Raw genomic sequence first — 16363 nt, forward strand, 5'->3', positions numbered from 1 at the left:
ATAAGAATATAACTACTATAATACTGCCCCCTATGTACAAGAATATAACTACTATAATACTGCCGCCTATGTACAGGAATATAAGAATATAACTACTATAATACTGCCCCTATGTACAAGAATATAACTACTATAATACTGCCCCCTATGTACAGGAATATAACTACTATAATACTGCCCCCTATGTACAAGAATATAACTACTATAATACTTCCCCCTATGTACAAGAATATAACTACTATAATACTGCCTCCATATGTACAAGAATATAGCTACTATAATACTGCCCCTATGTACAAGAATATAACTACTATAATACTGCCCCCTATGTACAAGAATATAATTACTATAATACTGCCCCCTATGTACAAGAATATAACTACTATAATACTGCCCCCTATGTACAAGAATATAACTACTATAATACTGCCCCCTATGTACAAGAATATAACTACTATAATACTGCTCCCTATGTACAAGAATATAACTACTATAATACTGCCCCCTATGTACAAGAATATAACTACTATACTACTGCCCCCTATGTACAAGAATATAGCTACTATAATACTGCCCCTATGTACAGGGATATAACTACTATAATACTGCCCCCTATGTACAGGAATATAACTACTATAATACTGCCCCCTATGTACAGGAATATAACTACTATAATACTGCCCCCTATGTACAAGAATATAACTACTATAATACTGCCCCCTATGCACAAGAATATAACTACTATAATACTGCTCCCTATGTACAGGAATATAACTACTATAATACTGCCCCCTATGTACAAGAATATAACTACTATAATACTGCCCCCTATGTATAAGAATATAACTACTATAATACTGCCCCCTATGTACAGGAATATAACTACTATAATACTGCCCCCTATGTACAAGAATATAACTACTATAATACTGCCCCCTATGTACAGGAATATAACTACTATAATATTGCCCCCTATGTACAAGAATATAACTACTATAATACTGCTCCCTATGTACAGGAATATATCTACTATAATACTGCCCCCTATGTACAAGAATATAACTACTATAATACTGCCGCCTATGTACAGGAATATAACTACTATAATACTGTCCCCTATGTACAGGAATATAACTACTATAATACTGTCCCCTATGTACAGGAATATAACTACTATAATACTGCCCCCTATGTACAGGAATATAACTACTATAATACTGCTCCCTATGTACAGGAATATATCTACTATAATACTGCCTCCTATGTACAAGAATATAACTACTATAATACTGCCGCCTATGTACAGGAATATAACTACTATAATACTGTCCCCTATGTACAAGAATATAACTGCTATAATACTGCCCCCTATGTACAAGAATATAACTACTATAATACTGCTCCCTATGTACAGGAATATATCTACTATAATACTGCCCCCTATGTACAAGAATATAACTACTATAATACTGCCCCCTATGTACAAGAATATAACTACTATAATACTGCCTCCTATGTACAAGAATATAACTACTATAATACTGTCCCCTATGTACAGGAATATAACTACTATAATACTGCCCCCTATGTACAGGAATATAACTACTATAATACTGCCCCCTATGTACAGGAATATAACTACTATAATACTGCCCCCTATGTACAGGGATATAACTAGTATAATACTGCCCCCTATGTACAAGAATATAACTACTATAATACTGCCCCCTATGTACAAGAATATAACTACTATAATACTGCCCCCTATGTACAAGAATATAACTACTATAATACTGCCCCCTATGTACAAGAATATAACTACTATAATACTGCCCCCTATGTACAGGAATATAACTACTATTATACTTTTTTTTATTTTATGGATTTGTTTGTTAAAGTAGCCTTATCACATGATCTTGCAGAAATCATCCTCCACATGCAGTATCCAGGCTGGAGTCTTTATATCCGCTTCATGATCAGAAAATATGGACAGTGGGAATTCACACTTATTAAGATTTTGGCAGCTTCAGAATCTGATATCCAGCTTAAGAGAATCACTGAAGGAGAGGAGAGCAGAATAAGTGTCATATTGTATCAGGTCTTCTCTGCTGTATAGTGACCATAGACTGACACAAATCTAATGTATACCTGATATTTTACTATATTGATGTACAATGCTGGACACCCCTCCAAAATTCGAATATGACCAACCAAAGGTCCAGTGATAAATCATCCTGTCTTAAAGGGAACCTACCACCATGAATCTACCTATAAAGGGTAGATCGGGTGGTAGGTGCATCTATAGGACGTGAGGATAGCCCTTTTTTGATAACTTTTATTAACAGAATATGTAAATTTTCTCAAGCGGCTACTGGGTGTGGAGTAGGCGGAGCTGAGGCTACAGGGTGCGGCTACTCCACCCCCCAGTAGCCTCTTTGTTCTTCCTACCCGAAATCTTCGGCGTGCAGCTGCCCTCGTTCAACAAACCTGCTGTCTGCTCTTGCGGCCCTGTTCCTCCTGCAATCCGTTTCTGAAGAAGACCCATTGTTGGGTCGAAACGTTACACTTTGAATATTGGAATATTGAATTGCTTTTGTATCACGAATAAAAGATTTTCTTCTTATTTGCATAAACGGAGCGCCAAATTTTCTTACAATTGCCCCAGCATAGGCTCCCAGCATGTCCTCCCTTCCCCAAATGTGTCTCATGTTTATGTATTTCTACCTTACATAATGAGGAAGGAAGATACCCTGAAGGTCGCTGAGTGCCGCTCGTCTCTCCGATCCGTTTTCTTGTTGGTAGTATATACAGACGAGGGGGCGCCGATTTCACGTCCATATTTTTGGCATATTGGGGATATGTTTATGGAAATCCTGCAATGAGGATAAACTTTTGCCATGTCTGGAATTATGTAAAGGATGTGATATCTGAGCCCTGATTTGTCGAGCTGTCAAGAGGATCAGCAGCGGATTACGGATACACAGCGCGCGGCTTAGGGTTGCGCTGGGATACGGGGCCTGAATGTGGAACGCATCGGAGTGATAATAAATAGAGATAACAAAAGGCATGAACCTGGTGCAGAATACGTGATACTGGAGGAGTGAGTGACCTTCATTAACCTTCATACATTATATCCTCATCAGGGGGGAGGCAAGATGGCGGCAGGTGAGTGGATGTCACTAGCAACAAATTGTTGGTTGCGTAAAAATCAACTTGAAATCACCTACCTAACATGCAGGGTCGGCACCAGTACAGGGCAGAATCGGGCAAGTGCCGGGACCCAGAGCTGCTGGGGGGGCCACATAAGGCTGTATATAAGGAATCCATAGGGGTGAGGGGGCTGTATCTAATGAATCCATAGGGGTGAGGGGGCTGTATCTAATGAATCCATAGGGGGTGAGGGGGAGTCTATATAAAATAACCATGAGGGGACTGTTTGGGATGATAAACTAAGGAATATTTTAGGGAACAGGAGACTGTTTTAGTTTTGGAAATATGTAATGCCGCCACGTGAGATTACTGCCTGGGGGCCCACTAAAACCTGGAGCCGACCCTGCTGACATGAACTGCTGGACCCGGAAACTAATCTTGGCGACTAACTTTAACTAATACCTGAAGCTAATCCCGATGGGTAGGTTACATGTTATCTGAAGCTAATCCCAATGGACAGGTTACTTATTATCTGAAGCTAATCCCGCTGGATTACATGTTATTTGAAGCTAATCCCGCTGGATTACATGTTATCTGAAGCTAATCCCGATGGATTACATGTTATTTGAAGCTAATCCGGATGGATAGGTTACTTGTTATCTGACGATAATCCGGATGGATAGGTTACTTGTTATCTGAAGCTAATCCCGATGGATAGGTTACTTGTTATCTGACGTTTATCCAGATGCATAGGTTACTTGTTATCTGAAGCTAATCCCGGTGGACAGGTTACATGTTATCTAAACATAATCCCGATAGGTTACGTGTTATCTGAAACTGAATCTGGTGGCTGGGTTTCAAGTCAAGTGAAACTGGTTCTGTTGGCTAAAGCTAATCCCGATGGACAGGTTACTTGTTATCTGAAGATAATCTCGATGGATAGGTTACATGTTATCTGAAGCTAATCCCGATGGATAGGTTACTTGTTATCTGAAGATAATCTCGATGGATAGGTTACATGTTATCTGAAGCTAATCCCGATGGATAGGTTACTTGTTATCTGAAGCTAATCCCGATGGATAGGTTACTTGTTATCTGACGATTATCCCGATGGATAGGTTACATGTTATCTGAAGCTAATCCCGATGGATAGGTTACATGTTATCTGAAGATAATCCCGATGGATAGGTTACATGTTATCTGAAGATAATCCCGATGGACAGGTTACATGTTATCTGACCATTATCCCGATGGATAGGTTACTTGTTATCTGAAGCTAATCCCGATGGACAGGTTACATGTTATCTGACGATTATCCCGATGGATAGGTTACTTGTTATCTGAAGATAATCCCGATGGATAGGTTACATGTTATCTGAAGATAATCCCGATGGATATGTTACTTGTTATCTGAAGATAATCCCGATGGATAGGTTACTTGTTATCTGAAGATAATCCCGATGGATAGGTTACATGTTATCTGAAGATAATCCCGATGGATATGTTACATGTTATCTGACGATAATCCCAATCCTGGTGGCTGGGTTTTCTTGTTATCTTAAACCAAATAAAGGAATTATTATTATTATTAATCTCAGTTTCTTGGTTACAGTTTAGCTAAATCTCATCCTGGTAACTGAGTTTCAATGCAAGTAAAACTGATCCCGGTGCCTGGGTTTTGGTTCATTAGGTTTACATCCACCCAATGTTCCATAAACTGTGTATAGAGATGAGCGAGTATACTCGTCCGAGCTTGATGCTTGTTCGAGTATTAGAGTACTTGGAACGGCTCATTGCTCGGACGAGTATTTCCCCTGCTCGAGATCGAGCATTTAATTAAGAAAACACAGTGAAGAACAGTGAAGAATAGAATAAAAACAGTGAACACAGGATCATTTAAGTGAAGAACACAGAGAAGAACACATTGCAGATGTTTCCGTACATCTGCTTACTTATCCGAAGACACGAGCGCCGAACGGTGTTCTTCACAATAGTATGTGAGGAACATTATATGTGAAGAACACATTGCAGATGTATGGAAACATCTGCAATGTGTTCTTCACTGTGTTCTTCTTTCAATCTGTTCTTTCAGTGAAAAATGCTCGAGTCCCCCATTGACTTCAATGGGGCTCGTTATTCCAGACGAGCACTCGAGCGTTGGGAAAAGTTTGTCTTGAATAACGAGCACTCGAGCTTTTTAGTGCTCGCTCATCTCTAACTGTGTATAATCCATTGTTACGCTCTACGGGGGCGATGTGAAGGCAGCCACCACCACTGGTAGTGACTGACATTGGGGTCCGGGTGTAGACACTCACATGGGCGGCGTAAGGGAAGTGAATGATGTGGGTGAACAGTTAGCGGAGGATCGGGGGCCATTGTCCCTGCTGTCGGGTAGGTGTCTCTGTGCTTAGACCTATCACCGATCCGGTTGTGATTCTGGAATAACACTAGTTGTCACTGGTCCTGCGCTGCTACATCCGTACATACAGTATATTACTGACACAGGTGAAGTTTTACATGTTTAGTACTTTCAAGTTTACCATAAACCAACATACGGCGGTATTATTCTCCAGTCCGCATTCAGCTTTCCCATGGATCTGTCATCATGGCCTTTGCCGGTGACTTTCCATACTGTCTCCTGTCCTATAATGACTTTGTCGCTGGCGCTGCGTATTGGCCCAGACAGAAGGAATGTAATCAGATTACTGTGTTTTCTCCTGCTCATTCCCTAATGCAGAATTAGGCCGATTGTCATGGGAGCCGGGTGCAGCCACTGTATCCGCTCATCTCCGCGCGCACCGCGCCTGTCAACATCGCAGCCCTGGGACTTGATGAGTCAAGAATCTGAGAGCCGGACTGACACATTTATTGGACAATGACAGCCAAGAATTTCTCCTAATGCTCTTAAGACAATTGAAGATGTGAACACGAGCGCAGAGAAAGATGCCGCTCCTGGTAGAGTCCCGCACCCCTCCCCCACCACACAAGCCGTTTTCCCTGATGAGCCACTGTACACCCGTCCGTGGGTTGTGGCGGATGTTATAGTTCTTACGTAAACAGCTCCAATACCGGGCAGAACCAAACACAGAAAATTGGACCCCAAGGAACTCGGAAATACGAAAGACATGAAACACGGCAACACATTTTAGGAAAGGAACACTGACATGAGGACAGGAATCCACAGATGATCCTAGGAGTCCCTGAATCCTCACTGTACTGAAGTCCCACACAGTCCATGTTATGCTGACCAAACATAACTATTCCATGTGGTTATATATTCCCCCTACAAGGACTACTACAGGGGAAAAGTGGTATTACATGTCTTATGTCCTGGGGTAGGGCCATTACAAAATTTATGGGACCCACGGGGACTGATCATCCTACTGGACTCCGCAACATAGGTTACCACTTAGTTTCAGGGTCCAACTCATCGTTCTCAGTTATTCTCAGATTTTATTTACAATATGCCTGTAACTTTCCTGAGGTATAGCAGACTGTGATTGGCTGGCTGCTCAGAACTGTCTAGACTAGTCTATAAATACAAGCTCAGTTTGGAGATCTGGGTCTTTTGACTCTTGTTTTTCTTTAGGGAATTAGTCTAGAGACTGATGCTCCTGTCGTGCTGCTGATGCAGCAGAGCTGACCTGGCTCCCTAGAGGTCTTTACCAGCTATGGTGATCCCTGGTCCAGACAGAGGTAATCTTTGTTCCTGCTATCTAGAGGACTTTTATCCTGGCACAGCCAGCCAATTAACAGCCTTGCTTACCCTCAAATGAAGTTTGTAACCAGCCTGTTCTTCAGATAAAGGAACTGTGAGTGTGAGTGTACATTTTCTGGCCTGTTGGGTCATCATGGGTGTCCCACTTACCAGCGGCTGGTTTTGTCTCCATTACCAGGAGTGCCCTAGGGATAACTTTTATTGTCACATGACCCCCCCTCTTCCTTCTTTACCCTGGTGGCCCTGATTGGTGTGCATAGGGCCCACACTACCGGAACACCTGCAGCCCAGCCACCATCAAGCCATCCACTTCATTCCTAGTGTCCTCTTACACCGTTGGGCCCTAGTGAGGATGTTGTAGATGCGTGCCCAGTCATGACATGCAATGTGGCCCTCTGTTTTCAATTCTAGCTCATGGATGAGAAGTTTTGGACTCAGGTTCTTTGGACCTTCTACATTGGTCCTGGAGGCTGAATCAACAAAAAAAACCTGATATTTTTAAAAATATATTTGCAGCTAAACATACAGTGACAAATATTTCCGCCTTTACCTCCATCTTAGTGATTTCCTTTTTTCCAGCTCAAGGTGTTTTGATGCCTTTTTAAGTACTTGTGATTTATTGTTTTCGGCGCCCGCGTGGAGGACCCAGAGGCTGCGCTATCATTTTGCCACTACAGTTTGTGTTTTTCATCCATACATAGCGCTTCAATGCTTAGCGGAAATCTCCTGTTCGTTCCATGTGAACTGCGCTGACCCCCCCAGCGCCCAATCTCTTCCTCTTACCAATCATTCAGGAGTAAAATATCATTAAGAGCAGCGAGGGATCGGGGAGGACGAGGGGACACAAGAGGAATTACACTAAAGCCTCCGAGGAGATTCTGCTGTCCCTGGAATTTATGTTAATATTCTTTTATTTGTGGCATGTTGGTTTTACATTCCATTAAAAATAATAATTTATAGAATAAATTATACATTTTTTATTTATAAAAATTATAGATTTTTTTTTTACACTCTAAGAATTTCTGTGTATTATTATATGTCACTGTGATCTTGATTAATGTTACTATTTTAGCTTAATTTATAGAATTATTTGAATGCATTGTATTGACCTTAATTATTTTTTTAATTGAATGCCATTAACTTTTTTTTTTTATATTTAATCTTAATGTGTGGATTATAAATGTATAATTGACTTTATTTTATTTTTATACACATAATAATATTAATGTTAATCTTACAGGACATCTACTACCTGGATCAAGGATTGTACACCCAGCACACTGACATACTGATGTGCACAGGATCTGCTAATGTTTTAGCTTCTTATTCCCTGGTGTTAACAAAAAAAAAAAGGAATTTAAAATTATGCAAATGAGCCTGAGGGGCTCCAGACTCCATAGGTTTTAATTTGAAAGCCCTTTATTCTTAAAAAAAAGGACATAAGAAACTTAAAGAATAGTGGATCCTGCCACAGGGGGCGCACACCAGTATGTCCGTGTGCTCCGTGTCCGTGTGCTCGGTTTACAGTATGTGATTCTGGTGGTAGATGTCCTTTAAGATACATTTTAATGTGGTCCCTTATTATATTGTATTATATTGTGATGTAATTTTTTAATTTTAAATACATAAATTATACTTTATTTTAAGCTATTATTTTATTTTAATGTAGCAAACTTTTAGACTTGGTTGATTTTTCTAAAATTAAACTCTTTTTTTTATTTTTTTTATATTTTTTTTTGTTAATGAATATTATTTTATTGTGTTTTTTTCTGAGATATATATATATATAATAGTAAAGTTAAAAATTGCAAAAGATGTTAAAGAAAAATGTTTACATAATCTAAAGTAATAGAAATAAAATAATGTTACTATTCTCCACCGCTGTGGTCCTTGTTCTTTATAGATCCTCCCACTAATCTCTACTTCCTGTCGTTGTCCTGTATGGATCTTCCCACTAGTCTATACTTCCTGTCGGTGTCCTTTATGGATCATTCCACTACTCTCTACTTCCTATCTTTGTTCTAAATGAATCCTCCCACTATTTGTTACTTCCTGTCATTGTCCTTTATGGATCCTCCCACTAATTTCTACATCCTATCTTTGTTCTAAATGGATCCTCCCATTAATTTCTACATCCTATCTTTGTTCTAAATGGATCCTCCCACTAATCTCTACTTCCTGCTGTTGTCCTATATGGATCCACACACTAACCTCTACTGTTAGGGAAATATCCCCATCTCTTGATGTGATGTGTGGGTCCAAATCATTGTATAGTACGAGCTGCTCGGTGAATCACTCAGACCTTCACATGTTTGAGAGAATTCCAATTTATTTAGGTAGCAGACAATTTTTATAGGTTCTTGGGAAAAAGGAACCTACTGAGCATGATCACATTCCAATAGCCAATACAGGATGTAACTGAAAGATGATCTGTGTACACGGGGGAATGGAACTTGAGGATGGTAAAACACATGGTATGTGAACACAATAGAGAATGGATTCTATTCCCTCACACTACTTCCAGTCTTTGTTCTAAATGGATCCTTCCACTATTCATTACTTCCTGTCTTTGTCCTTTATGGATCCTCCAACTAATCTCTGCTTCCTATCTTTGTTCTTAACGGATCCTCCAACTATTCTCTACTTCCTGTTTCCTCTTAACATACAGGAAATGACTGTTCAGCCAATCAGTGAACACCAGCTAAGCAACTGATTGGCTGAGTAGCATTTCCTGTATTTTACTAGTGACATGCTATCTGTCCTCCTACTATCTGTCCTTGTTCTAAATGGATCCTCCTACTAATCTCTAATTTTTGTCCTGTTTCTATATGGATCCTCCCACTGATCTCTACTTCAAGTTGTTGTCCTATATGGATCCTCCCACTAATCTCTAATTTCCATCTTTGTTCTAAATGGATCCTCGCACTAATCTCTACTTCCTGTCCTTTTACTTAATGGATCCTCCTACTATTCTCTACTTCCTGTTTCCTCTTAACATACAGGAAATGACTGTTCAGCCAATCAGTGAACACCAGCTAAGCAACTGATTGGCTGAGTAGCATTTCCTGTATTTTACTAGTGACATGGAAGCAGGAACTGGGGATGAACCCATGAAGCAATGGATCAGGACCAGTCAGGAGCAGGAAAAAGACTAATTTTATTATTTTTTGGATCTATGTTCTTTTCCCCCATTGGATTCCTTCTTAGTAATGCTTGAATATATTTTATGCTAATTTCTATATATTGTTGTGAAGTTCTGTATCCAGTGTTACCTAGACATATGGCGGTGCCGGGGACGTGATGTAGAAAAGTTTAAAAGTCGTAGAATTTCCTGCCTTTTTTGATTATTTCACACTTGGAATGGCAACTAGTCAATATTTAATCCACTAATGCATATGATAATGTTGGTTTGTATATTCACTGAAGCTGGCATAATTCTTTCCTTCTGGCATCAAGATGAATACTTGAATGTGTGGCTGCTATAAAGGGAGAAAACGTGGAATCTATAAATAAAATCGGTATAAATAATGTAGGGTTTTCGTAAAAGGATTATTATTCTAAAGCGATCAAGAAAATACATTGCAACTCGTGGAGAATTTTAATTGTGACTTCTGTGCTGTGATTGGTCTGGCTATGGAACAATGAAAGTGGCCACTAGATGGCGCTTCATAGATTTAGCGATGTCACTAGATGGCGCTGGATTCTGGTGAACGCGAATAGTAGGGGCTGTTATCCTGTGATCCTTATTATGATCCTTATTATGATTCTGCTTCTTCAGAGGATGCCACTAGGTGGCGCTTTGCAGACTGAGCAGTGTAACCAGTGCTATGTGGTTGGGGACACAAATTGTGATTATTCTCTCTTACTAATTGTCATTGTAATTGGTAACTGGCACTGTGATTGGTCCTGTAATTGGTAACTGGCACTGTGATTGGTCCTGTGATTGGTAACTGGCACTGTGATTGGTCCTGTGATTGGTAACTGGCACTGTGATTGGTCCTGTGATTGGTAACTGGCACTGTGATTGGTCCTGTGATTGGTAACTGGCACTGTGATTGGTCCTGTGATTAGTAACTGGCACTGTGATTGGTCCTGTGATTGGTAACTGGCACTGTGATTGGTCCTGTGATTAGTAACTGGCACTGTGACTGTTCCTGTGATTGGTAACTCTCTAGTAATCCCATGTTTAACAGTGCCTAAAGGGAACCTATCAACAGGTTTTACTTTACTAAACTATTTGCCCCCTCATGTAGGTTATGAAATGTCTCTTATGGCTCTTCTCACCCCATTTTAACATGAGATGAGTCAAGTTTTGGTAGTGTCTCTTCAGAAGCCTCTATGTCCTGTTCAATAGCACCTACAAACACAAATTTTGTTATATTAAAAATAAGAATCTCATCTTTCAGATCACATCAGACTTCTGGTTCTGTGAGCTACAGAACTGGACATATATGCATATAGAAAACACGGAATTAGATCCTTATCTGCAGCTTGCATTTCCAACTGTGTTTTAGTTCCCTGTATCTCTGGTTCTGTAGCTCATAAAGCCATAAGCCTGATGTAATCCCAAAGATGAGATCCTATGTCTTTAACATGACACCAGCACTATGTTTCTATGTGCTATAGAACAGAAGATGGAAGCTTCTGAAGTGATGCGACGCTTGCTACCCGCCATCCTGATAGATCTTCGGCGGCGTTGGTGCAATTGCTGGTTATACGCCAGGTTCAGCCTAAGTTATATCCTTTGTGATTGCTGATGAGTTTTTCCGTGTTTTGTCTCCAGCAGAACTGAGTCAGTTTTTAATATAAAAGATCTTGATCAAACATTGTAACAAAACAATCAGGGGCTACACAGCCTTGAGACATTGTATCACCATGAAAGGTGACACATTCAGCTCTGCTACATCCGTCCACAGTAAATCCTCTTCTACTCCTTCACTAAAGAGAAAATTAAAACCCAACTATGACAGATCGGGGCCCTAAACGCCAGGATTGATAAAGTCCGACTCTCTAAAGGATCCGCTATCATAGCTCGCTTATGCGCGACCGGGATCGATACGGATTACGTGATTCTGGTCCGTTGTAGCAATAAAGAGACGATCAATACTAATTGGATTTTGCAGCTTTGAATAAAATTTGTATCGGCAGAAAGTTAATTAATAGAGCCCTGTCAATCGGCGGCATGGCGCATCAGATATGCCAGGAGTAGAGCGCCCCCAGGGGGTAATGAGTTCGGTGCCAGCCCCGTGCTGAAAACACAGCGCAAATTAAATGCAGCGCCCCGGAGGGTGAAGCGCCCGGCGCCGGGGAGGCTGATTGTTGTGATAACCGATGAGTCCCCCAATGTACGCTCCGTAATTTCCTAATCTCCTTCTAAATCCACGGCAGTAATTGTGGTCACAATCAGCGGTGACAGTGCAAAACCTGCTAATTACTTACTGGTAAGAATGTCAGGAAGACGCAACGCCAAGACGGAAGGAACGGCGTCTACTAAGGGTCTGCGGTGTCTCACTATGCGGAAGAATTAAGTGTTACATTTTTTACTAAATAATGGAATTAAATATTCCATCTATTATGATTTTTTTTTTTTTATTGCAATTCCATATCTGACCACTTGGTGTGTGTTTAGGCATAGACTTACTGGGGGGATATTTATCATACGCAGGCATGCTATAGCGGGGTCTCGCCAAGCGTTTATTTCTACGCCAGGCCCTGCCTCACGAAGGTGGCGGACTGGGGTAAATAATCATAAGTGCTAGCAATAAGCTAGTATTTACGAATAATTTCAGGGTGTGGCCCAGAGGCCCTGATAAATAGCCCCCACTATGTTTATTTCATGCGTAGGGCATAATTAAGTGTAGGTGTCAGTTATCTGGATTTTATGCAGTCCCTGAGCCCCATTGGGGTCACAATCTAATGACCTACCAGTATGTTTTGGAGTGTGGGAGGAAATCGGAGGACCCGGAGGAAACCCATGCAAACATGGAGAGAACATACAAACTCTTTGTAGATGTTGACCTGGGACTTGAACCCAGGACCCCAGCGCTGTAAGGTTGTAATGCTAATCACTAAGCCACTTTGTGAATGATTGTATGTATTTTATTGCAGTGGGTCCAAACCCGTATTAATAGGAAGGGAGGGCACAAACCTAATGATATATAGTGTAATTTCCTCCTAGGAACACTATACCAGACTTCATACAGAGATTTGGAGGGCGGAACACGAAATCGGTTAGTTATGCTCCGCCCAACTGAGATGACGCAATAGGCAGGTTACAATGTATCAGTCTGGCCTGGGGAGCTCCTTTAAGGGAAAGTACAAAGTCAGACTTTTTGTCTCTTTGATCCCAATTCCTCTATTTTTTTTTTCAAAAGTAAAGAAGATAAATAATTTTAAAAAATGCTCAGTTTCCATAGCAACCCCAAAAACAAGCAGAGGGAAGATTTATTTTATGCAAATTGGCAAATGGGCTTTTAAGCTTGGATGATTGAATGCAGAGCACTATAGCAGCGCTTTACAATCCTTTTATTTCTAGGAGTGACGCTTCATTTAGTCCCTGATACAAGGCGGCGGCAGGGGAGAGAAATTATACAATAACCGAGAGGATATAAATATATATTTATCGAAGAATTTTACTGATTTTACGCTTTAAGTTATTCATTTTCTTTGGATATTTTGAAAATATAAAAAATCTAAACAAGTAAATTGAGTCCTAGGAAATAACAGGTCAATGGTGAGTAAGTGATGGCATACAAGTCATATGGGTATTACTACAGTACTACTACTCCTATCCTGTATATATGGACTCAGCACAGTACTACTACTCCTATCCTGTATATATGGACTCAGCACAGTACTACTACTCCTATCCTGTATATATGGGCTCAGTACTACTACTCCTATCCTGTATATATGGGCACAGCACAGTACTACTACTCCTATCCTGTATATATGGGCACAGCACAGTACTACTACTCCTATCCTGTATATATGGGCACAGCACAGTACTACTACTCCTATCCTGTATATATGAGTACAGCACAGTACTACTTCTCCTATCCTGTATATATGGACTCAGCACAGTACTACTACTCCTATCCTGTATATATGGGCACAGCACAGTACTACTACTCCTATCCTGTATATATGGGCTCAGTATTACTACTCCTAGGTCCTGTATATATGGGCACAGCACAGTACTACTACTCCTATCCTGTATATATATGGGCACAGCACAGTACTACTACTCCTATCCTGTATATATGGACACAGCACAGTACTACTACTCCTATCCTGTATATATATATGGGCACAGCACAGTACTACTACTCCTATCCTGTATATATGAGCACAGCACAGTACTACTACTCCTATTCTGTATATATGAGCACAGCACAGTACTACTACTCCTATCCTGTATATATGGGCACAGCACAGTACTACTACTACTATCCTGTATATATGGGCACAGCACAGTACTACTACTCCTATCCTGTATATTTGGGCACAGACAGTACTACTACTCCTATCCTGTATATATGGGCACAGCACAGTACTACTACTCCTATCCTGTATATATGGGCACAGCACAGTACTATTACTCCTATCCTGTATAGATGGACACCGCACGGTACTACTACTCCTATCCTGTATATATGGACTCAGCACAGTACTACTACTCCTATCCTGTATATATGAGTACAGCACAGTACTACTACTCCTATCCTGTATATGTGGGCGGATCACAGTACTACTACTCCTATCCTGTACATATGGGCTCAGTACTACTACTCCTAGGTCCTGTATATATGGGCACAGCACAGTACTACTACTCCTATCCTGTATATATGGACACCGCACAGTACTACTACTCCTATCCTGTATATATGGACACCGCACAGTACTACTACTCCTATCCTGTATATATGGACTCAGCACAGTACTACTACTCCTATCCTGTATATATGGGCACAGCACAGTACTACTACTCCTACACTGTATATATGGGCACAGCACAGTACTACTACTCCTATCCTGTATATATGGACACAGCACAGTACTGCTACTCCTATCCTGTATATATAGGCACAGTACAGTACTACTACTCCTATCCTGTATATATGGGCACAGCACAGTACTACTACTCCTATCCTGTATATATGAGCACAGCACAGTACTACTACTCCTATCCTGTATATATGGGCACAGCACAATACTACTACTCCTATCCTGTATATATGGGCACAGCACAGTACTACTACTCCTATCCTGTATATATGAGCACAGCACAGTACTACTACTCCTGTCCTGTATATATGGGCACAGCACAGTACTACTACCAGTACTACTACTCCTATCCTGTATATATGAGCACGTCACCGTACTTTTGCATTGCACATAACAATGTGTTATACTGTCCCTGATTGGATGATTCCATAAGCTCCAGCTTCTGGTGGTTGCGATGTTCTGCAGGACTGGACCCTGCGCTGTGTGAGGGACGAGCGCGGCTCCTGACATGAAGCTGCTGAGTCCTAGAAGTCTCAGAGAGTAAAGAGAAAGAGCTCAGAATACACAAGGAGCCGCAGCTCAGACTCTGCAGTCACAGACCTCACCAGGAGCTCCAGCAGCAGCAAACGAGGGAAAGAGAGAAAAAACACTACGCTTTTCCATGGCATCTGCTAGGAACGTGTTTTCTTAAATTCCCATATGTCTCCTCTACCAACTCATTATCAGGGGTTAAATAATAAAGTGATCCTCATCAGTAAAGATTTTAATGCACAGAATTTGCATTTCATTTTGTAGTAAATATATTTCCCCCTTCACTGCTCAGATCCAGTATTATCTCTGCAAAGAGAAAGGTGGCTATTATCTGCTTCATGCCTGCAGTATCCTGCACAATATTACCCACTTACCAAATGGTCTGTATATTATACTGCCCCCTACAGACAATCACTGCCTCCCTATGTACAGGAATATAACTACTATAATACTGCCCCCTATGTACAAGAATATAACTACTATAATACTGTCCCCTATGTACAAGAATATAACTACTATAATACTGCCCCCTATGTACAGGAATATAACTACTATAATACTGCCCCCTATGTACAAGAATATAACTACTATAATACTGCCCCCTATGTACAAGAATATAACTACTATAATACTGCCCCCTATGTACAAGAATATAACTACTATAATACTGCCCCCCTATGTACAAGAATATAACTACTATAATACTGCTCCCTATGTACAGGAATATAACTACTATAATACTGCCCCCTATGTACAAGAATATAACTACTATAATACTGCCCCCTATGTACAAGAATATAACTACTATAATACTGCTCCCTATGTACAGGAATATAACTACTATAATACTGCCCCCTATGTACAGGAATATAACTACTATAATACTGCCCCCCATGTACAGGAATATAACTACTATAATACTACCCCTATGTACAAGAATATAACTACTATAATACT

The sequence above is a fragment of the Engystomops pustulosus genome, chromosome 2 (genome assembly GCF_040894005.1).
Source record: "Engystomops pustulosus chromosome 2, aEngPut4.maternal, whole genome shotgun sequence".
NCBI classification, from domain to species: Eukaryota; Metazoa; Chordata; class Amphibia; order Anura; family Leptodactylidae; genus Engystomops; species Engystomops pustulosus.